At 42.4% G+C, this 24,944-nt stretch overlaps 1 protein-coding gene across 3 annotated transcripts in view; it reads left to right on the top strand.

Moving 5' to 3' along the window:
- NRG2 (neuregulin 2) overlaps positions 1–24,944 on the top strand; it is a 257,953-nt gene that overhangs the window by 35,004 nt on the left and 198,005 nt on the right. For all 3 annotated transcript variants that reach the window (XM_059698576.1, XM_059698577.1, XM_059698575.1), the window contains one exon: positions 2,774–2,954. The gene's annotated coding sequence lies outside the window, so the exon portion shown is untranslated. The remainder of the gene's footprint in view (positions 1–2,773; positions 2,955–24,944) is intronic.

The following is a 24,944-nucleotide window of genomic DNA, read 5'->3' as shown; positions in this document are numbered from 1 at the left end:
TTGAAGCTGTCCCAGAGGCTCCTTACACTATCTTTGTATTTTCGGATTCTTTTTTCATTTTGCTTTTCTGGTTGGGTGTTTTTTGCTTCTTTGCATTTCAAATCTTTGCCTTGATTCTTGCGCTCCTCTGGTCTGCTGTTGGGAGTCTGTATAGTATTCGTTATTTCAGTCCGTGTATGCTTAATTTCTAGTTGGTTCTTTATCATAACATCGAGGGTCTCATTAGTTTTCTTGAGGATCTCACTACATTTATCGGCGGCTTCTAGACAGTTCTTTTTTCTTTTTTTTTTTAAAAATATATTTTATTGATATTTTACAGAGAGGAAGGGAGAGAGATAGAGAGTCAGAAACATCAATGGGAGAGAAACATCGATCAGCTGCCTCCTGCACATCTCCTAATGGAGGTGTGCCCGCAACCCAGGTACATGCCCTTGACCGGAATCGAACCTGGGACCTTTCAGTCCGCAAGCCGACGCTCTATCCACCGAGCCAAACCGGTTTCGGCTAGACAGTTCTTTTTTTTTTTTTTTTTATTGCTTAAAGTATTACAAAGGGTATTACATATGTATCCATTTTATCCCCCCGCCCTAGACAGTCCCCTAGCCTCCCCTATCACCCAGTGTCTTATGTCCATTGGTTATGCTTATATGCATGCATACAAGTCCTTTAGTTGATCTCTTACCCCCCTACCTCCTGCCCCCCAACCCTCCCCGGCCTTCCCGCTGCAGTTTGACAATCTGTTTGAGGCAGCTCTGCCTCTGTATCTATTATTGTTCAAAAGTTTATAATGGTCTCTATTGTCGGCTAGACAGTTCTTAAGAGACCTTAAAAGTGTGGTTCTGAACTCAATATCCTCCATTGACAGTTTTGTCCTGTTTCTTTGTCTCCGCATTTTTTATGCTTTCTTGGTACACCCCCTAGTGGTCTTTGTGCGCAGTCTTGTTGTAGTTAAGCCTTGATTGATGTGGGCAATAGCGGGGGTGATTTGACCTCCAGGCTAACTGGCTATGAGAGTCGATACCACTGTCTTATATGCTGCCCATCATTGACTAAAACGTCATTAGGCAGTGTGTGTGTGTGTGTGTGTGTGTGTATATATTTTTTAAAGACAATGAAGTCATTGAAAACACAAATGGTGATATTCAACTCAATTAAGAGAATTAGTTACCTTTAAGTAATTTAAAACCATTTGATCTTTACTGCTTTAGTCTGAATTCAGAACAAAAAAATAGTTCACATTATTCAGCAGTGAAATTCTTGTTTATATGACATTAAATAGCAATTGAATTAATCCCTAAGGGAATACTATACAGCCTTAGATCAACTTTTAGGGATAGTTGAAAGTAAGAGGTTAAAAAATAATTTTTGAAAGGAAGGGTTATGTGCCGGGGTCCAACCCCAGCAGGTCCAGGGGTCCCCAAAGGTGTGGACGGAGTCGGCGAAGAAGGAATGACACGGAGACAGCGTTCAGTTGATCAGCAGCCTAGCCAGGATCTCCAGCCAAGTTCTGGTCTTGATCTCCAGAGAGGCTCTGCTTCGGATCTCCAGTGAGGTTCTGTAGCCATGTTCCCTCGCTAGGTTCTCCAGCCAGGTTCTGTCCAGGCTCTCCAGTCAGGTTCAGTGTCCAGGTTCCAGTCAGGTTCTCCTGCCAATCTCTGTAGTCAGGTTCAGTCCAGGATCCCTTGCCATGTTCTCCCGCTAGGCTCTGTCTCTAGGCTCTGAGGCCAGTCCCTCTCCAGGATCCTCCGGCATGCTCTCTCCAGCGAAGTTCTTCTGTCTCTAGTTCTGTGTTCTAAATTCTGTCTGTTGTTGTCTTGTTGTATCTGTATTTATACTAGTTGATTCTAATCCTGTCAATTTCTATTACAAAGGTTAGGGCGTTTCTTATCTCCATTCCAGGGAGAAAAGATTATGTAGTTTAAGCATGATTGTTCGTAGTTAAGGGGATTAATTACCCGCCTGGCACTTAGTTGAGGGGTTTTATTCCCTCCCTAACTTCAGGGGAAAATCCCTACCTGGGGATTCAACCTTTCTCGGAGAGGTGACCTTGGTTAAAACACAGCGCCAAGAAGGTGAGCAAGCATATTAAGAACCGTATGCCATATATGCCAGGTCCCTTGAAACAGCAAGGATGGACCGGCTCCCGGCAGTTATGCCAAAAGGAAGTAGAGAATTAGCAAGTATTATTGGAATTCACACGAAAGAGGTTTTTTGGTGACATCCAGAGGTCAGTTTTGGTAGTGTGGTGTGGATGGAAGCAAAATTTCAGGTTTTAAGGAATGACTCAGTAGTAAAGAAATGGTGGCTTCTAGAGAACATTCATTCTAAATGTGTGGCAGGGAAAAGAAGGGTAGTAACAATGGAGGAAGGAGCAGTATGTGCAAGTGGGGATCTTTGCAAAAAGTGGGAAACTTTTGCATAATTGAAAGCAGAGAAAGAAGACTATGCTAGAAAAGATGCCCAGCTGGCGAGGCTCAATGGTTGAGCATCGACCTATGAACCAGGAGGTCACGGTTTGATTCCCGGTTAGGGCACATGCTTGGGTTGTGGGCTTGATCCCCAGTAGGGTGCATTGCAGGAGGCAGCTGATCAATGATTCTCTCTCATTATTGATGTTTCTATCTCTCCTTCTCCCTTCCTCTCTGAAACCAATAAAAAAAATATTTTTTTTAAAGAAAAGAATGAGAAGGAATAGGATTAAGAGGCTAGGCAGAAAAGGAAAAAAATTAATAAATTAGACTTTGCAAAATAAAAATATTCTGTTCTTTGACAGACACTTCAAGAAAATGAGAAAACAAGCCACACACTGGGAAAAAAACATTTGCAAGACACATATCTGATAAAGTATTGGTAACCCAAATATGTAAAAGACTCTAAGAAAACAAGCAATCCAAGAAAGAGAAAAATGGACAAAAGATGTGAACATTTTATAAAAGAAGATATACAGATGGCAAGTAAGTACTTGAAAAGATGTTACATGATTGGTCATTAGGAAAATGCAAATTAAAATAACAATGAGATATCACTGCACACCTAGTAGAATGGCTCAAATGAAAAACAATAACAGCAATGATCCTGTCAAATGCTGGTCATGATGGAGAACAACTGGAAATTGCATTCATTGCTGGTGGGAATGCAAAATGGTCCAGCCACTTTGGGGAACACTTGGCAGTTCCTATGAAATTAAACATGCATTTACTATGACCCAACAATCCCATTCTTATTTAAGAGAAATGAAGACTTACCCAGACAAAAAACCTCTATGGGAATTTTGTAGCAGCTATTTTTTTAAAAGTTAGAAATGTGCCAAGAGTCTATCAACTGGTGAAACAAATTATGGCATACCTATATAATGGAATACTGTTCCTCATACAAAGGAACAACTACTGATACATGCAACACCACAAATGACTCAAGAGCATTATGCTCTGTGAAGGAAGCCAGGTTCAAAAGACAACATACTATATGATTCATTTATATGACATTTGGAAAAGGGAGAACTGTAGGGACAGAAATCCAATCAGCACTTGCTGGATGGCTGAGGGAAGGGGAGGTACAAAGAGGTAGGAAGGCTTTTTTAAATTTTTATTTTTCATAATAGAAATACTATGTATCTTAGTTTTTGCAATGGTTAAAATTTTTGCAATGACAAACTGTATAAGTTTGTCAAAATTCATAGAACTTTACACCTTAAAAGAGTGAATTTTACTGTATGTAAATTATACCTCAATCAACTTCTTAAAAATTCTTCAAGTGTTGGGTAGAGAATATTTCCTTAGCAAAAGTAGGAATATTTGATCACCCATGTTCTTTGTTGCTTTAAAGAATTTGCATACATGTTTCCTCTACTTAAGGAGCCTCTTTCCTCCCCCGCCCCCCCCCCAACCCCCCACTAGCTCCTTATTCTCCTTTGGGTTTAGTAAAGCATTACTTTCCCCAGAAAACTTTACGGGACCCCATAAACTTGGAACGTGCTCTTGCTATGTGCTCTTAATGACACTCTTATTTAGTCCATATGGAGGGTTATATCATACTCGATTGCAACTGCTTATTTAATTGTCTTTTTCTCTCTTTATTCTGTAAGCTCCACAAGGGCAGGAATAGCAGGAATAGCAGGAATAGCATCCATCTTAGCTAACTATTGCAAAGATATTTGCATTTAGCACAGAGCCAGGAATGATATTTGTTGAATAAATGGGGAGAAAGCAGAAGGTTCGGAATGGCTCAATGAAAAATTGAATATTAAATTGATAAGGAATGAAAAATATGTAAGTTATTTCCACAACTACATCTCTAATCCTGACTCTAACCCATGTTTCACCACCAATTCTGATTTTCTCTCATATCTTCACATGGATGTACCACTGTTACTTTAGCCTTAATATTACTAAGCAGAAGTAAATTTTCCTCCTCAATTTTATTCAAATTGAATTCTTTTCCCAATTATTCTATTTCTGTCAAGTGTTATCTCTATACTTACAGTTTTCCAAAGGAGAGACCTTAGAATTACATTTAACTTTTCCTTCTATTAGCTCTCTCATCTAGTTTGATATAAAAATTTGTAAATCATTCTTTTAAAATGTTTTTTTTTGCTTTTCCATTCCTACTGATGTTCTTATAGAGCCAAATCTGGCCAGAGAGGCAGGCACTAAATAAGGAAACACATTCTAATATGTAATTAATTATGACTTGTGATAAGTACATGAAGGAAATAAACAGAGTGCTGGTACTGAAAATTATGGGATGGAGAGGACCTAATCTACATAGGGTGGCAAGAGAAAACTTCTTTGAGAATATTCTATTTAAGCTGAGAAGAGTGAGAGAGAGCTAGCAGCAACAGGAAGAATAGAAGACCATATTAATAGGAGGAAAAGTATGGGCTAGGATTTGAGGTGGGAAAGAAATTGGTGTCCAATCATAGCTTGTTCCAGGAACTGAAAGATGATTGTAGCTGGAGGGCAGAGAGCAATGGGGAAGAGTGACAAAGAGGAGATTGGAGAAGCCGGTAGGGACCAGGTCATGGTAAGTGTTATATACTATGGTAAAGGGTTTAGATATTATTTTGCCTAAGGTGAAGCTACTGAAGGATTTTAATCTAGGGAATAACATTACGTGAGAAGTTTAAACTAAAATTCTAGATTACAACAATGAGCAAGATAGGAGGGAGGGTGATTGGAAGTAAAGCCTTCTAAGGCCCTTGATTATTCAGGATGAAAATAAGATAACTTACTTTATACTTTCTCATGAACATGTTAAAAAGGTATAGATAATTATCAAGACCATAGAATCATAGCCAATAAAATTAAAGAGGAATAAATAAAGCCAGATCAATCCAATAAAAGGCATGCAAGGGAGAGAGTGTGTGTGTGTGTGTGTGCGCGGCGGGGGGGGGGGGGGAGGGGGGGGAGAATCAGAGAAAACGCATTATAAATAAAAAACAAAACATATAGAGCCCTAGCCAGTTTGACTCAGTGTAGACCCTCGGCCTGCAGACCGAAGCACACCGGGTTCGATTCCGGTCAAGGGCATGTACCTCGGTTGCAGGCTCCTGCTCAGCCCGAGCCCTGGTCAGGGCGTGTGCAGGAGGCAACCAATTGATGTGTTTCTTTCACATTGATGTTTCTCTCTCTTTCCCTCTCTCTCCCACTTTCTCTAAAAATCAATGGAAAAATATCCTCACACACACACACATTAAAAACACACACACAAAAAACCCCACACAGAATTGTAGGAATAGGTCCAAATATGTTAGTAATTTTAACATAAAATTGATTTAACTTGTCAGTTAAAATCAGATTAGATAATAAAATATCTAGCTATATACTGTCTAACATAAACATAGTTAGAACAGAAAGGCATACAAAGGTTGAAAGGAAATGAATGGAAAATAAATGATGGCCAGAAATAGCCCCCAAAATGCAAGTGTAGTAATATTAATGCCAGACAAAATAGACCTTAATGTTAAAAGTATTGTTAGGAATAAAGTTTTTTTTAAAAAATATTTTAATTGATTTTGAGAGAGAGAGAGAGACATTGATGTGAGAGCAAAACATCAATCAGCTGCTTCCTGCATGTTCTCCACTGGGGATGGATCCTGCAACCCAGACATGGACATGTACCCTGACCGGAAATCAAACTGGCAACCTTTTGGTGCACAGGACAGCACCCGACCAGCTGAGCCACACCGGCCACAGCAGGGATAAAAATTTTAACAAATAATAAATAACTTACCAAGGAGATATAGCAATTCTGAGTCTGTATGTCACTTATATTACATCTTCAATAGATGTAAACAAAATGCCATTGACAGAATTGCAATAAGTTAACAAATCTTTTATTACAGAGGGAGATTTTTTAAGCCACATTTCCTACAGAAACAGAAAAGGCTGACAAATATTAATAAGGATATGGAAAATATGAACAGCACAGTTAACAAGCGTGATTCCATGGATGTCGCCGGAACTCTTCACCTAAATGAGAGCACATATTCGCAAGTACACATGGAAAACTTACAAATTTCACTGAAAAGCCAGTCTCAATAAATCACAAAAGCCCTGACTGATTTGGCTCAGTGGATAGAGTGTCGGCCTGTGGACTGAAAGGTCCTGGGTTCGATTCCGGTCAAGGGATGTACCTTGGTTGTGGGCACATCCCCAGTGGGGGGTGTGCAGGAGGCAGCCAATCGATGTTTCTCTCTCATCGATGTTTCCAGCTCTCTATTCTTCTCCCTTCCTCTCTATAAAAAATCAATAAAATATATTTAAAAAAATAAATAAATCACAAAAGAATTGATGTCACACAGACCACATTTAAAAAAAAAATAAAAATAAAAAACAAGAAAGAAACAAAAGGCCCCACACCCTATAATAGAGTGGCTTTTAGTTTATGCCTTAAGCAATTAGGTGGATGGTAGTAGTGCCATTTCCTGAGATGGGAACGGCTAAAGGAGAAAATGGATTTGGATTTTAATCTGGGTGGATATGGGGTCAGAGGAAAGGGGAACCAATTTAGAGATGTTTGGCCACCCAACACATAGTAAGACAGACGTATCTCAACTGATTCAGCAACCATAGATTTAATGGGCTTGCTGTGACCACACTTCTTTTCTTTTATTGCACTTTTTATTTTTATTTAATTTGGGATTACATAGGTTAATAAAATTATATAGGTTTAAGGTGTACAATTCTATAATACATCATCTGTATGTTGTATTGTGTGTTTACTACCCTAAGTCATGTCTCTTTCCATCACCATCTATCACCCCTTTACTCTTTACTGCCTCCCCCACCTCCATTTCCCTCTCAACAAAGAACCCTCTTTCTGCCCTAACTGGTTTGCTCAGTGGTTAGGGCGTCAGCTAGTGTAGTAATATTACACTACTGAAGGGCTGCGGGTTCAATCCCAGTCAAGATTTGATTCTGTCTCATTTCTCTCCTATCAATGTTTCTCTCTCTGTCTCTCCCTCCCCCTTCCACTCTCTCTAAAAAGATCAATGGAGAAAATATCTTTGTGTGAGGATTAACAACAAAAAAAGAACCCTCTTTTCTATTTTGGGATTTTTGTAAATTTATTTGAAAATCACCTGTTTAAATTAATATTGCCTATTAATTGGTTATGCTGCCACCTGGTGGTATACTTTAGGATAATAGGATATGTATTTTGTTTATTACAGGAATTCCTGTACACTTTTTTTAAATTAAATAAGCAAGGATTATAAAACCATTGATGTCATTGTTCAGAATATTGCCCTTCTTATCTCTACATTATGCATTCTTATTCATATCTCAAAATATCAGTATCGTCTTAATAGTGAACTGTTATTATTATACAAGATTAGATCCCCCCCAAATGGAAAAAGCTTAATGCACAAAAATTATACAAATAACTAATATTTGTTGAATGCTTACTTTGTGCTAGGCACCAGTGTAAGTTCTTTCAAAAACATCTAATTTAATATTCACAACAATCCTATGAATACTATTATGCCTGACCTGAGAAAATTGAGGCATAGAAAGATAAGTAATTTACTCAAAGCTTCACAGCTAGTAAACAACAGAACTGAGATTTGCTTATAGGAAATACTAGAGGCCCGATGTGTGAATTTGTGCACGAGTGGGGTTCCTCGGACTGGCTGGCAATCGGGGCCAATTGGGGCTGTCTTGCTCAGTCCCCATTGGGCCGGCGGCCAACTTCCCATGGCCCCTCCCCCCACCAGCCAATGGGGGTGGGCAGTGGGGAGGGACTGCAGAAGGTTGGCTGGCCATGGGAGGTTTGCTGTGGGAGTGCACTGACCACCAGGGGGCAGCTCCTGCATTGAGCATCTGCCCCCTGGTGGTCAGTGCACATCATAGCAACTGGTCAACTGGTCGTTCCAGTCATTCAGTCCCTTAGGCTTTTATATATATAGACTAGAGGCCTGGTGCACAAAAATTTGTGCACTCGGGGGGAGGAAGGGGGTCCCTCAGCCCGGCCTGTGCCCTCTCGCAGTCTGGGACCCCTCGGGAGATAATGACCTGCTGGCTTAGGCCTGCTCCCGGGTGGCAGAGGGCAGGCCCAATCCCTAGGTGCAGCCCCTGGTCGGGCTCAGAGCAGGGCCGACTGGGGAGTTGGGGCGCCTTCCCCTGTCATGCACAGAGCAGGGCGGATTGGGAGGTTGCGATGCCACCCTCAGTCACGCTCAGGGTACGGCCGATTGGGGGGTTGGGGCACCGCCCCCTGTCACACTCAAGGCAGGGTCGATAGGGAAGTTGCGGTGCCACCCCCTGTCACGCACAGAGCAGGGCGGATCAGGGGGTTGGGGCGCTGCCCCCTGTCATGCACAGAGCAGGGCCCATCAGGGGGGTTGGGGCTCTGTACCCTATCACACACAGAGCAGGGTCGATCAGGGGGTTGAGGAGCTCCCCCCTGTCACACAAGAGTAGGGCCAATAGGGGAGTTGGGGCACCGCCCCCCGTCACACACAGAGCAGGGCGGATCAGGGGCTTGGGGCGCCGCCCTCTATCACCCACAGAGCAGGGCCGATCAGGGGGTTGGGGCGCCGCCACTGTCACACTCAGGGCAGGGCCGATGGGGAGGTTATGGCTCTACCCCGTCACACACAGAGCAGGGCCCGTGGGGGGACGGGGGGATTGGGGCGCCGCCCTCTATCACCCACAGAGCAGGACCGATCAGAGGGTTGGGGCGCTGCCCCCTGTCACACACAGAGCTGCAGGGCGATCAGGGGGTTTGGGTGCTGCCCCCTGTCACGCTGATCCCGGTGCCGGGAGGCATATTACCCTTTTACTATATAGAATTGAGGCCTGGTGCATGGGTGGGGGCTGGCTGGTTTGCCCTGAAGGGTGTCCTGGATCAGGGTGGGGGTCCCCACTGGGGTGCCTGGCCAGTCTGGCTGAGGGGCTGAGGGCCGTTTTCAGGCTGACGGGTGACTGAAGCTTCCAACCGCTCCTTTTTTTCTTTTTTTTTAAATTCTGGGCCAGCTTTAGCTCTGAGGCCTCGGCACGAGTGGGGTTCCTCTTCTTAATGCTGAAAACAGGTTTCTGGCCTTTGTTTACCATCTGTATTTGATACAATGTTGCAGTCCGGCTGGCTGAAGCCCCCCTGAGTAAAGCAGGTTTCTGGGGTTTTGTTTAGCTTCTACATTTGCAACATAGTTGCTTAAAGTTGCAGCTGAGAGGCCGGCAAGTCAGACGGGGAAGTCCTCCGTCACTGAAGCAAGCAAGCCTCATGTTAGTTTCAAGCTGCCTGGCTGCCGGCTGCCATCATGGCTGGCAGTTAATTTGCATATCTTGCTGATTAGCCAATGGGAAGGGTAGCAGTCATACGCCAATTACCATGTTTCTCTTTTATTAGATAAGATGATTCTATAGCTCTCAAGCTTAACCATTGTAACATTATTTAAATTAGAAAAAAAATTGAAAATAATATAAAGATTTAACAGTAAGAAATGGCCCAGTAAACTCTAGTGCAGCCGTGGGCAAACTATGGCCCGCAGGCCGGATCCGGCCCGTTTGAAATGAATAAAACTAAAAAAAAAAAAGACCGTACCCTTTATGTAATGATGTTTACTTTGAATTTATATTAGTTCACACAAACACTCCATCCATGCTTTTGTTCCGGCCCTCTGGTCCAGTTTAAGAACCCATTGTGGCCCTCGAGTCAAAAAGTTTCCCACCCCTGTTCTAGTGTCAATTTAATAGAAAGTTATGCAGACATTTAAAATGATAGATTCAAAGTTTAGGTGATAACATGGGAAACCATTTATAATGTGAAAAATCCAGCCAATGTTATATATACAGTATGAGTTATACATCTACATGTGACAGTCTAACATGTTTTTTTTTTTTTAAGTGTTTAAAAACTTACTTGGAAATAATTTCAAATATATAAAAGGTTGCGAAAAAAAACCTGCAAGAGCATGGACAGTGTTGCTCAGTGGTTATAACGTCAGCCCATGAAATGAAGGGTCTCGGGTTTGATTCTCAGTCAAGGGCACGTACGTGGGTTTCAGGTTCAATCCCAGGCCCCGGTCAGGGGGACATGTGCAGGAAGTAGCCAATCAATATTCTCTCTCTTTTTCCTCCCCCCTCCCCCAGGTCCCTTTCACACTCTCTAAAAATCAAAGGAAAAAATATCCTCTGGTGAGGATTAACAACAACAAAGAAAGTACAAGGAACACTCATATATCCTTTAGAATATATTGCTATCATTTTACCCAATTTGCTTTATCATTTATTCTCTTTCTCTTTCTTTACACACACACACATTTTTCTGAACTATCACAGTTCTTAATCCCTAAATACTTCAGCATATATTTCTAAAAATTGGGCTTTGCTCCATAGTTCTTAACTTCATACGTTCACATTGGTTAAAACTTTCATCTGATTTACTGTTCATATTCCAAATATTTTAGTTAAGGAAATAATGGCTGTTATAGGGTTTTCCCCTTCCAGTACAGGTTCAATTTTAGGGTCAGGTATTGCATTTAGTTGTCATGTCTCTTGAGCCACTTTAAATTTGGAATATTTCCTAGTCTTTCTTTACCCCAATTGATTTTATTTTATTTTTTAAAATTTATTTCAGAGAGGAAGGGAGATAGAGAGAAACATCAATGATGAGAGAGAATCATTGATTGGCTACCTCCTGCACACCCCCCTACTGGGGGCGGGGGAATCGAGCCCGCAACCTGGGCATGTGCCCTTGGCTGGAATCGAACCTGGGACCCTTTAGTCCGCAGGCCAGTGCTCTATCCAATGAGCCAAACTGGCTAGGGCTTACCCCAATTTTTAATGTTGACAGTATTGCAGACTTTCCCCATCTCCCCTCATTTGCCCACCTCCACCTACTTATCTTTGCATCCCCTTCTTTTGGCTGTCGCGTCACTATTGTCAGTGTCCATGGGCTATGCATATATGTTCTTTAGTTCATTCTTTCAATTTTTTTTATCCAATCACCTTTGCTTCCTTCCCCATACTTCTGGTTCCATTTGTTCAGCAGTTTATTTTGTTCATTAGATTCCACATATTAGTGAGTTCATACAGTATTCGTCTTTCTCGGACTGGGTTACTTCACTTAGCATAATACTTTCCAGGTCCATCCATGCTGTCACAAAGGCTGAGAATTCTTTCTTTTTCACAGCAACATAGTATTCCATTGTATAAATATACCACAGGTTTTATTTTTATCCACTCATCTACTAATGGATACTTGGGCTGTTTCCAGATATTGGCTATTGTAAATAATGCTGCTATGAACATAGGGGTGCATATATTCTTTCGGATTGGTGTTTTATGATTCTTAGGATATTGGATCAAAAGGCAGTTCCATTTTTAATTTTTTGAGGAAATTCCATACTGTTTTCCACAGTGGCTGCACCAGTTTGCATTCCCACCAACAATGTACTTGGGTTCCTTTTTCTCCACATTCTCACCAGCATTTGTTATTTTGATCTATTTATTTATTTTTTTGTGTGTTTTCTTTTTTTTAAATTAAATCTTTATTGTTCAGATTATTACATTTGTTCCTCTCTTTCCCCCCCATAACTCCCCTCCTCCCAGTTCCCGCCCCACCCTCCGCCCTCACTCCCCACCCACTGTCCTCATCCATAGGTGCACGATTTTTGTCCAGTCTCTTCCCACATCTCCCACACCCCTTTCCCCCCCAAGAATAGTCAGTCCATTCCCTTTCTATGTCCCTGATTCTATTATGATCACCAGATTATTTATTCACTTGATTCTTAGATTCACTTGTTGATAGATGCATGTTTGTTGTTCATAATTTGTATCTTTACCTTTTTCTTCTTCTTCCTCTTCTTAAAGGATACCTTTCAGCATTTCATATAATACTGGTTTGGTGGTGATGAACTCCTTTAGCTTTTCCTTATCTGTGAAGCTCTTTATCTGACCTTCAGTTCTGAATGATAGCTTTGCTGGATAAAGTAATCTTGGTTGTAGGTTCTTGGTATTCATCACTTTGAATATTTCTTGCCATTCCCTTCTGGCCTGCAAAGTTTCTGTTGAGAAATCAGCTGACAGTCGTATGGGTATTCCCTTGTAGGTAACTGAGTTTCTTTCTCTTGCTGCTTTTAAGATTCTCTCTTTGTCTTTTGCTCTTGGCATTTTAATGATGATGTGTCTTGGTGTGGTCCTCTTTGGATTCCTTTTGTTTGGGGTTCTCTGCGCTTCCTGGACCTGTAAGTCTATTTCTTTCACCAGGTGGGGGAAGTTTTCTGTCAATATTTCTTCAAATAGGTTTTCAATATCTTGCTCTCTCTCATCTTCTGGCACCCCTATAATTCTGATGTTGGTACGCTTGAAGCTGTCCCAGAGGCTCCTTACACTATCTTTGTATTTTCGGATTCTTTTTTCATTTTGCTTTTCTGGTTGGGTGTTTTTTGCTTCTTTGCATTTCAAATCTTTGCCTTGATTCTTGCGCTCCTCTGGTCTGCTGTTGGGAGTCTGTATAGTATTCGTTATTTCAGTCCGTGTATGCTTAATTTCTAGTTGGTTCTTTATCATAACATCGAGGGTCTCATTAGTTTTCTTGAGGATCTCACTACATTTATCGGCGGCTTCTAGACAGTTCTTAAGAGACCTTAAAAGTGTGGTTCTGAACTCAGTATCCTCCATTGACAGTTTTGTCCTGTTTCTTTGTCTCCGCATTTTTTATGCTTTTTTGGTACACCCCCTAGTGGTCTTTATGCGCAGTCTTGTTGTAGTTAAGCCTTGATTGTTGTCGGCAATAGTGGGGGTGATTTGACCTCCAGGCTAACTGGCTATGAGAGTCAGCTGTGTCTGCAGTGGGAGAGCTTCTGTGCTGGATCTCTAGGGCGGTGCTAATCTAGCGTTTGCCTGAGGCTATCCGGCAAATGGTTCTGCACAGGGCTTGGGCGGGGCGGGTCCCCAGCGAGCAGTTATGGCTGCTCTCAGTTCTGTCCCTAGGGGCTCTGCCTCACAGAGTCCCAGCAATCACTGCAAACCTCGGAGAGAAAGCTGCCTTCGAGTTCCGACCGAAGCCAGACAGTCCCGCTTCTCCTGTTTGAGTCTGGGTCCCTAGAGACTCGCCCGGATCTGGAGCTCAGAGTCTGAAACTCCCTCCTGATTGAAAACAACAACCGCGCCCTCCGCCGCCAGCCCGCTCGCGCGCACTCCGCACCTGAGTATTTCACTTCAGCACTGCGCCTCCTCTGAGTCTGGGTATGATATTCTCTTTCCTCCTAGTTGTAGAATTTCCACTCAGCCAGCCTTCCTGTGGTTCTGGATGATGTCCGTTCCGTCTTTAGTTGTTTTTTGAAGTGGTTGTTCGAGGCAGCAATCTCCGGCGTTAACCTATGCCGCCATCTTGGTTTCTCCTATTTTGATTTATTAATGACTAGGGGCCCGGTGCACGAAATTCGTGCACTGGGTGTGTGTGGGGAGGGGAGTGTCCCTCAGCCCAGCCTGCCCCCTCTCACATACTGGGAGCCCTCAGGCGTTGACCCCCATCACCCTCCAATCGCAGGATCGGCCCCTTGCCCAGGCCTGATGCCTCGGCCAGAGGCGTAGACCCCCATCACCCTCCGATCGCCTGATTGGCCCCTTGCCCAGGCCTGACGCCAATGCCAGAGGCATAGAGGCCCATCACCCTCCGATCGCCTGATCGGCCCCTTGCCCAGGCCTGATGCCTCCACCAGAGGTGTCAGGCTTGGACAGGGGACCCCCATCTCCCCCTGATCACTGGCTCTGGCCCCCGCCCAGGCCTGAGGCCTCTGGCCCAGGAATCATGCCTGGGCAGGGGACCCCCATCTCCCTCTGATCGCTGGCTCCACCCCCTGCCCAAGCCTGACGCCGCTGACCCAGGCTTCAGGCCTGGGCAAGGGGACCATCATATCCCCCCAATCCCCGGCTCCGCCCCCCACCCAGGCCTGATGCCTCGGCCAGAGGAGTTGACCCTCATCACCCTCCGATCACCAATCACCGGATCGGCCCCTTGACCAGGCCTGAGGCCTCTGGCAGAGGTGTCAGGCCTGGGCAGGGGACCCTCAGCTCCCTGCGGTCGCAGGCTCCGCCCCTGCCCAGGCCTAACGCCTCTGGCCTAGGCGTCCGGCCCGGGCAGCGGGGAGCCGCAGCTGCAGCGGCCCCGCGATCGTGGGCTCCGCTTTAGGCCCAGGCAAGGGGCCCCTAGCTCCCGGGACTGCCAGCTTCGACCGTGCCCAGCTCCCATCACTGGCTCCACCCCTACTTCCTGCTATCACTGGCCAGGGCGGCAAAGGCGCCTGATTCTCCGATCATGCCTGGGGGCCCCCCCAGCTCTTAGCTCCCCCCTGGGTTTCCGATCACTGTCAGTGGCAGGGGGCTTCTTCCTGCTTTCCCTTTAGCCTCCCTGCATTGTGCCTACATATGCAAATTAACTGCCATCTTGTTGGCAGTTAACTGCCAATCATAGTTGGCAGTTAATTTGCATATAGCCCTGATTAGCCAATGAAAAGGGTATCGTCGTACGCCAATTACCATTTTTCTCTTTTATTAGATATGATAGCCATTTTGGCAGGTGTGAGGTGGTACCTCATTGTTGTTTTAATTTGTATCTCTCTGATGATTAGGGACATTGAACATTTGTTCATATGTCTCTTGGCCATTTGTATGTCCTTTTTGGAGAAGTGTCTATTCAGGTCTTCTGCCCATTTAAAAAAAATATATTTTTCATTGATTTCAGAGAGGAAGGGAGAGGGGAAGAGAGATAGAAACATCAATGATCAGAGAGAATCATTGATTAGCTGCCTCTTGCACTCAACCCCCCCCATCCCCCCATTGGGGATCAAGCCCACAACCCAGGCATATGACCTGACCTGGAATTGAACCGTGACTCCTGGTTCCTATGTCGATGCTCAACCACTGAGCCATGCCGGCTGGGCCTGCCCATTTTTAATTGAATTGCTTGTCTTCCTTTTGTTGAGTTGTATGAGTACTTTATATATTTTGGAAATAAACCCCTTATCAGATGTATCATTGGCAAATATGTTCTCCCATGCAGTGGGTTCCTTTTTCATTTTAATGCTGGTTTCCTTTGCTGTGCAGAAGCTTTTTAGTTTGCTGTAGTCCCATTTGTTTATTTTTTCCTTTGTCCTAGGCCTGTGGTCGGCAAACCGCGGCTCGTGAGCCACATGTGGCTCTTTGGCCCCTTGAGTGTGGCTCTTCCACAAAATACCACATGCGGGCGCACACATACAGTGTGATTGAAACTTTGTTGCCCATGCGCAGAAGTCGGTATTTCGTGGAAGAGCCGGTATTTTGTGGAAGAGCCACACTCAAGGGACCAAAGAGCTGCATGTGGCTCGTGAGCCGTGGTTTGCTGAGTCGCAGTTTGCCGACCACTGTGACCTAGGCAATGTGTCAGTGAAAATTCTGCTAAGTGAGATGTCTGATATTTTGCTGCCTGCATTTTCTTCTAGTATTTTTATGGTTTCACCACTTACATTTAAGTCTTTTATTCACTTTGAGTTTATTCTTATGTATGGTGTAAGTTGATTGTCTAGTTTCATTTTTTTTTGCATGTACCTGTCCAATTTCCCCAACATCATTTATTGAAGAGACTGTTTTTACTCCATTGTATACTCTTATCAAATATTAGTTGACCATAAAGGCATGGGCTGATTTCTGGGCTCTCTGTTCTGTTCCACTGGACCAGTGGTTGGCAAACTGCGGCTCAGCAAACCACGGCTCGCAAGCCACATGCGGCTCTTTGGCCCTTTGAGTGTGGCTCTTCCACAAAATACCGGCTCTTCCACAAAATACCGACTTCTGCGCATGGGCCACGAAGTTTCAATCGCACTGTACATGTGCACCCGCACGTGGTATTTTGTGGAAGAGCCACACTCAAGGGGCCAAAGAGCCACATGTGGCTCACGAGCCGCAGTTTGCCAACCACAGCACTGGACTATATACCTGTTTTTATGTCAGTACCAGCCTGTTTTGATTACAGTGGCCTTGCAGTATAGTTTGATATCTGATATTGTGATCCCTCCAACTTTGTTCGTTCTCCAAGTTGCTGTGGCTATTCAGGGTCTTTTTGTGGTTCTATATTAATTTTTGCAATATTTTTTCTAGTACTGTGAAATACTTTGTCTTTTTTGACATAGACATTTTTTAAGAACAACTCCACAACCCCACCATTTGTTAAAAAAATAGAGCATTTTTTTGTTTTCTGTTTGTTTTCTCATGATTATATTGAGTTTATATACCGTTATTTCCCCCCCCACCATTGATTTTTAGAGAGAGTGGAGGGAAAGGGGAGAGACAGAGAGAGAGAGAAACATCAATGTGAGAGAAACACATCTATTGGTTGCCTCCTACACTCACCCCAACCAACAGGGCCAGGGATGGAGCCTGCAACTGAAGTATGTGCCCTTGACCAGAATTGAACCTGGGACCCTTCAGTCCAAGGGGTGATGCTCTAACCACTGAGAAGCAGGTTAGGGCGAGTTTATACACCTTTAGCAGGAATACTACATAGACAATGTTGTGACCTTCTCAGACTGTTACATCTGCAGGCACATGATGGCCATATGTTCCTCAGGTGATATCAGCTTTGATCACCTGGTCAAGGTGGTGCTTTATTTCTCCACTATATAATTATATCTTTTCTTTCTTGCAATTAATTCAAAGTGTATGGGGAGATACTTTAAGATCATGAAAATATCCCATTCTTCACCAAAAATTTCCCTTAGAAGGAATTTAGTATCTATTGATGATTTCTTGCTTGATACAATCTTTACCATGAAGCTTTCAAAATGATGGTTTTCCAAATAGTGCTCTGTCCACATATACAGTCATCCCTCACAGGTCCACATTATGACTTTCATGAGCCCTATGCTTTTTCACCTTTGTGGTCCCCTTTCTCCATAAAATTTTATGATGGTTGGTAGAAAGATGAATATGATATAAGCTAGATTTATTATTATATTATGTTTCTTCTTATTTCTTTTAAAAAATAAATAAAAATGAAAACACTTTCATGGGCCTTTAAAAGTATCATGGGCTTTGGATGATGTGTTTAATGGCTAAGTTGGCTCTGGGCCCTCAGCATTCTGCTCTAAGCAAGGGACCTCCTTTCTCCCCATTTCTCTCTCTCTCTCTCTCTCTCTCTCTCTCTCTCTCTCTCTCTCATCTATCTATTAGTTACATGGACTCATCGATTGCTATTTTTCCCAATATAATTCACTGATTTCATCTAGTTTGATGCTCTAATTGTCCCAGATTTGGCTAATGGGAAGCCTCTTCAAGCTAGCCCCCATGTCCTTGCCAAATGATCCCATCATCTTTTAGCATGTATTCTCTGGCATAACAAGATGTTCCAGGTCCAATTGTACCTACCTGCCCCAGTTCTGGAATCAGCCATTTCTCAAAGGAGCCCAGGTTCTTTTCATATTAGAAACGAAAAATCTGGACATTAGGCATGCTCATTGCTATTAGGTTGTATTTGCTTCTTGGACATCTAAGCAGCCAGGACTAAGAAATACAGGCATGTATTTATACATATGTGTGTGTATACATTCATACACATACATACTAGTATATACATGGGCACATACATAAACATGTATATAAACATACATATTCATATTTTAGAAATCATGAATTCACGATAGTTGCTCTAATTCCAGTCCATCTTTACAAAATACTTTCTGGCTTTCCTCATTCCATACTTACATGTCCCTTCTTCCACAATGAGAACCATGGCTCCCAATAATAGCAATACATTTACTCATTTTATAAGTCTTCGATTACTTCTATTGCTGTATTTCTTTCTACTACATTGCATATATATGCTTACAGGTATGTTTCCTCTACCAGCCTGTTGCTTCTCGAGGGTAAAACCATGTGCTCAGTAAATATTTACTTAACTGACCTAGTAGTGAAAGAGAAATAACACAGGTGGCTGTCCAGGGATATCAGCCTGGTGGGGAATGTTAAAAGAATTGGTGGTACCTAAATGATTGTGATTCTCTGGGGAAAGAATTCCTCAAGTCTCTTCCAACCTGTGAAAGTTCTAATGGGAGAAAGTCTGGGTACTTGCCGAACCTAGAATTCTTTTTATGAAATGTGTTTATCATATAAACAGCATTATAACAACAATGAAAGGAATTTAAGCAAGAAAACATTGCCCACAATGCCACTATCAAAAGTCATCAACTGTTTTCAATTTTCTCTGTTTCTGGCATTAATATCCTTAAACTGTTGGCTTGCTTATATAAATAAAATGCTTTACTGTTTCCTGTGTTTTTATTTTACACACCTGCCCTTTTGGTTTTGGACTTTAAATCCCTTGTGGAAATAAATCACTCATACATTTTTTATATCATCTTTACTACTTAAATTAAGCTCAAAGCAAGTATTCAGATACTTGATTGGTATTATTCAAGCCACCAAAGTATTTTTAAGGCTCATTATATCTCAGACACTCTATTAGGCTCCCAGTATACAAAATTGAGTAAAATGTGGTCTCTGCCTTTATGAAAAGTTGTAATCTAGCAGAGGCATAGTAAAGTACCATGTATTTGGTATGTGAGCTATTCATAAAGAATGATGTGAGGCCCGGCCGGCATGGCTCAGTGATTGAGCATCAACCTATAAACCAGGAGGTCATGGTTTGATTCCTAGTCTGGGGTACATGCCTGGGTTGTTGGCTCAATCCCCAGTGGGAGGCAGCCAATCAATGATTCTCTCTCATCATTGATGTTTCTATCTCTCTTTCCTCTCTGAAATCAAAAAATATATTTAATAAAATAAAATAATAAGCTCTTGGGTAGAAAATGTAGGTGTTAAGAGAAGGTTATGGTAGTGCATGTCAGAGATGATGGTGACTTATCTAAATGATAAAGCAGATGGTATCAGTGAAGATAGGAAGAAGGAAGAATTTGCAATATATTTTGCAGGTAGAGTTGACAAGACGTGGATGAGATGTGGGTGGTAAGGGAAATAGTAGATTCAATGTCTTGTAGGATTTTGGTTTAAACAACTAGTTAGAGGGCAGTGCAATTTACCAAAATGGTGAAGAACAGTTTGGAGATGGCATTGGAAAGTAAGGTTATATTTTGAGAATGTTAAATTTGAGATAACAGACTTCCAAGTGGAGATGTCAGCTAGGCAATAGGATATGTGATTCTGGAGTTCAGAGAGGACATAGATGTAGTAGATATGAGGGATTCATCCACTCTTAGATATATTTAAATCCATGAGATTTCCTAGGGAGTGAGGATAGATGGAGGGAAGAAGGGGTCTCTGTACTGAACCTGGGGAATACCAACAATTTGAGATTGATCACAGGAGGGTGAGCCAGAAGAGGAGACTTTAAAAGAATGACCAGTGAGATAGGATAAAGATCAATTGTGTGATGTATAGCAGAAACCAAAAGAAGAAAATATTTCAAGAAAAGGAGTGATAAACTATTTTGAATACTGCTGAGAGATGTAGGAAGATGAGGACAGGGATGAATATTGAATTTGGTAACAGAAGTCATGGTGACCTTGACTAGAGTAGTTTAAATGAAATGGTGTGGATAGAAACCCAGTGGGAGTGGGTTGAGAGAATAGCAGATAAGAAAGTGGAGATAGGTACCATATAGACAACCGATTCAGGAAGTTTTGCTAAGAATGTAGGACAATAGGTGATATGGGGTCAAAGAAGTTTTTTTTAATGGATGATATTAAAGCACATTTATCTACTGATAGGTATGAGTCAATAGACAGGGAAAAATTAAAGGATGTAGCAGAAGGAAAAGATAATTGAGTGAGTCCTTCAAAAGGGAAGAAAGAATGGGATCTGGAACCCAATTGAAAGTGTTGGCTTTTGATAGAAGCAGAAACAGTATTTCCAGTGTAACAGAGGGAAGGCAGAGTGTGAGTACAGGCATGGGATGGTGGGTATATTTGGTAGTGGGAAGAAGGAGGAATACTTGTTAGAGTTTTTTCTTTCTTCTTCCATAGCATAGTTTATTCATTAAAGCAAAATATATCCCTAACATTACGTATAAGGTGCATGAGGGAAGTAAGTTATATAGTCTCTAGATAGTCTTTCCTAAGATACCCTTTCAGTTCTACTGTGGCTTAACAAACTACACCCAAACTAAGTGGCTTAAAACAACAATTTATTATTTTTCACCATTCTATGGATTGCCTAGTTCTGCTGCCTCATGTGGTATTGGCTGAGGTGCTCAGAAGGGTGGACTGTCCAAAATGGCCTCGCTCTAACAGATGGTGCTGCCTACTAGCTGGAAGCTCAGCTGGGCTGTCAGCCAGGGGCCTTGCCTTTCCTCTGTTTGGGCCTTTCCACACAGATGCTCAGGCTTCCTCACAACATGGTGGTCTCAAGGGAGAAGGACTTCTTACTTATTGGACAGCTGAGATGTTTGGAGGGGATTGAGTAATAGGATAGTTTCAGCTTTTGGGATCACATTTTACAATGCACCCATATAGTCTCTAGCTGGGAAACCATACCCATATTTTGTCTTTTTTTTTTTTTAATTAAATCTTTATTGTTCAGATTATTACATTTGTTCCTTTTTTTCCCCCCCAAAACTCCCCTCCTCCCAGTTTCCGCCCCACCCTCCGCCCTCACTCCCCACCCACTGTCCTCATCCATAGGTGCACGATTTTTGTCCAGTCTCTTCCCACATCTCCCACACCCCTTTCCCCCCCAAGAATAGTCAGTCCATTCCCTTTCTATGTCCCTGATTCTATTATGATCAACAGTTCATTCTGTTCATCAGATTATTTATTCACTTGATTCTTAGATTCACTTGTTGATAGATGCATATTTGTTGTTCATAATTTGTATCTTTACCTTTTTCTTCCTCTTCCTCTTCTTAAAGGATACCTTTCAGCATTTCATATAATCCTGGTTTGGTGGTGATGAACTCCTTTAGCTTTTCCTTATCTGTGAAGCTTTTTATCTGACCTTCAATTCTGAATGATAGCTTTGCTGGATAAAGTAATCTTGGTTGTAGGTTCTTGGTATTCATCACTTTGAATATTTCTTGCCACTCCCTTCTGGCCTGCAAAGTTTCTGTTGAGAAATCAGCTGACAGTCGTATGGGTATTCCCTTGTAGGTAACTGAGTTTCTTTCTCTTGCTGCTTTTAAGATTCTCTCTTTATCTTTTGCTCTTGGCATTTTAATGATGATGTGTCTTGGTGTGGTCCTCTTTGGATTCCTTTTGTTTGGGGTTCTCCGCGCTTCTTGGACCTGTAAGTCCATTTCTTTCACCAGGTGGGGGAAGTTTTCTGTCATTATTTCTTCAAATAGGTTTTCAATATCTTGCTCTCTCTCATCTTCTGGCACCCCTATAATTCTGATGTTGGTACGCTTGAAGCTGTCCCAGAGGCTCCTTACACTATCCTCGCATTTTTGGATTCTTTTTTCATTTTGCTTTTCCGGTTGGATGTTTTTTGCTTCCTCGCATTTCAAATCATTGACTTGATTCTTGCGCTCCTCTGGTCTGCTGTCGGGCGTCTGTATAATATTCGTTATTTCAGTCTGTGTGTGCTTAATTTCTAGTTGGTTCCCCAATATAAGATCGAGGGTCTTATTAGTTTTCGTGTAGATCTCATTAAGTTTATCGGCAGCTTCTAAACAGTTCTTGAGAGACCTTAAAAGTGTGGTTCTGAACTCTATTTCTTCCATTGACAATTTTGTCCTGTTTCTTTGTCTCCGCATTTTGTTATGCTTCCTTGGTGCACCCCCTAGTGGTCTTTGTTCGGAGTCTTATAGATAAATCTTGATTGTTGTAGCTAATTCCAGGGAGGGTTTGACCTCCAGGCCAAGTGGCTATGAGAATCAGCTGTGTCAGCAGTGAGAGAACTTCTGTCCTCTAGGGAGGTGCTAATCTAGCCTTTGCCTGAGGCTATCCGGCAAATGCCTCTGTGCAGGGCTTGGGCGGGGCGGGTCGCACAGGATCAACAGGGTGGGCTAGAGAGAGCAGTTATGGCGGCTCTCAGTCCTGTCCCCAGGGGCTCTGCCTCTCTGAGTCCCAGCACCCGCTGCAAAGCTCGGAGAGAAAGCTGCACTCGCTCTGACCGAAGCCAGACAGTCCCGCTTCTCCCGTTTGAGTCTGGGTCCCTAAAGACTCGCCCGGATCTGGTGCTCAGAGTCTGCGAATCCCTCCCGATTGAAAACAACAACCGCGCCCTCCACCGCCAGCCCGCTCCGCGCACTCCGCACCTCAGAATTTGACTTCAGCACTGCGCCTCCTCTGAGTGTCCGTATGCGTTTCTCTTTCCTCCTAGTTGTAGGACTTCCACTCAGCCAGCGTTCCTGTGGTTCTGGGTGATGTCCCTTTCGTTTTTTGGTTTCACTTTTGAAGTAGTTGTTCAAAGCAGCAAACTCCGGCGTTAACCTATGCCGCCATCTTGGTTCTCTCCATATTTTGTCTTGCTAATTAAAACTGTATGATGCCCTGGCTGGTGTGGCTCAGTTGGTTGTCAGTCGTGCCACACAGCAAAAGGTTGTCAGTTTGATTCCCAGTCAGGTTACATCCCCAGGTTGTGGGTTCAGTCCTGGACCGTATGGGAGGCAACCAATCAATGTTTCTCTCTCATATCAAGGTTTCTCTCTTTCTCTAAAATCAATAAAAACATATTTTTTTAAAAAATAAAATGTTCTGCTTCTTATAGATTTTGGTTAAAAAACTGTATGATAAGAATTTTTAAAAAATATATTTTATTGATTTCAGAGAGGAAGGGAGAGAGAGAGAAAGAGAGAGAGAGAGAGAAAGAGAGAGAGAGAGAGAGAGAGAGAGAGATTGAAACATCAATGATGAAAGAGAATCATCAATTGGCTGCCTCCAGCACCCCCCAACTGGGGATGGAGCCCACAACTCTGGTATGTGCCCTGACCGTGAATCGAACCTCAACCTCCTGGTTCATAGGTTGACACTCAACCACTGAGCAACACCAGCCAGGCAAGAATTTTGAACAATAACAACAATAACAGCTGTCATTTTTTTTCTTACACCTAGAAAATGAGCAAAACTTCATTTCACCTTTTGTGACTGGAATTTCTTTTTTCAGGTAGAAAACTATCACCTCTCACCAAGAATCCTCTTAATTTTCTGAGCACATGGCATATTTATCCTGAGTGCAAAATTTTTAAGTACTATTTCCCGCCCAATGCTAGTTATAGCACTTTTCTAACTCACTGTCAAATACAAAAAAGGGAGCATTGAAAGAATGATTGTACACAGGGGAAATGAAGAACTCTTGCTTCTGACTCTATGGATACAAGCACAGTCAATGTGAAATTATACTCACAGTTTTGTGTTCCCGAGAGAATGGGGAAAAGGAAACCTGAAAAATTGGTATGTTCATGAGTAAGAAACTGGAGTCAGTAAAATATGAAAGATATATAAATAAATAAACTATTGATAGATTTTTTTTAAAATGTAGCTTCTAGGGGAAAAGCCATGTGGCCCTTACTACTATACCTATAGTCGTCCATTTTTTAAAAGTTGCATTGTAAGCATTATAATTCATTTTAAGAGACTTCTGTATTCCCCAGGATTTATATCACAAAATTGAAAGCTAAAAAATATCTGAAACTAAATATAAAGTTCCATTGGGAAATGTCTTTTTGGTGAGGACATGGTTGATAGGGGAACCAATCCATGTGATTTTTCAACATTGTATTATACTTGTACCCTTGTGTCTACTAGAAATTATATCTCCTTTTTGGAAAACTTTATATTTGCCATGGCTTCTATATTGTATACCATTTTGCCTACTTTTAATCTCAACCTCCCCTTTCCAGACCATGGGAATTTCCTTCATATTTGAAGCTCCCAATGACTCCCTACAATGATGGAAATCATCCATATTTTCACTGCTTAAAACAGCAGCCTCTAGTCACATATGGTGATTGAGCACTTGAAATGTGGCTAGTGCAAACGAGGAACAGAATTTTAAATTTTATTTTGTTTTAATTGCTTACAATTAAAATTTAAATAGCTACATATGAGTAATAGCGCAGCAGCCTAATGTCTCACTTGTAGCTCACTAGAATTCTGCTCATCTCCTTTTCTCTAGAATTTGAAAAACTGAACTTCAATATCCTAATTCACTAATGGGTATTGCCCTACCATACAGTTTTTATGTGTAGCAATTTGATTAATGTCTGCCTCCCTCCTTGGAACACAAGTTCCTTAGGGGCAAGGTGTGGTTGTTTGTTTTCTCACTTTTTTATTACGTCCAGCACCTAGTCCAGCATCTGAAACATAATAGCTACTCAATTAATATATGAGTACATGAATGAATTTAGAAGTATTCATATGTTTTCGGTATAAATGAGAATATCACTATTCTCTCTCTCTCCCTCTCTCTCTGCCTGTATATGTGACTGTGTGTGTGTGTGTGTGTGAGAGAGAGAAAGAGAGAGAGAGAGAGAGAGAGAGAGAGAGAGAGAGAAGAATCTAAAGATGTGGA

Source organism: Myotis daubentonii, chromosome 5, assembly GCF_963259705.1.
Source record: "Myotis daubentonii chromosome 5, mMyoDau2.1, whole genome shotgun sequence".
Lineage (NCBI taxonomy): Eukaryota > Metazoa > Chordata > Mammalia > Chiroptera > Vespertilionidae > Myotis > Myotis daubentonii.
The sequence above is the reverse complement of the archived record's forward strand: the minus strand, read 5'-3'. Positions and strand labels throughout refer to the sequence as shown.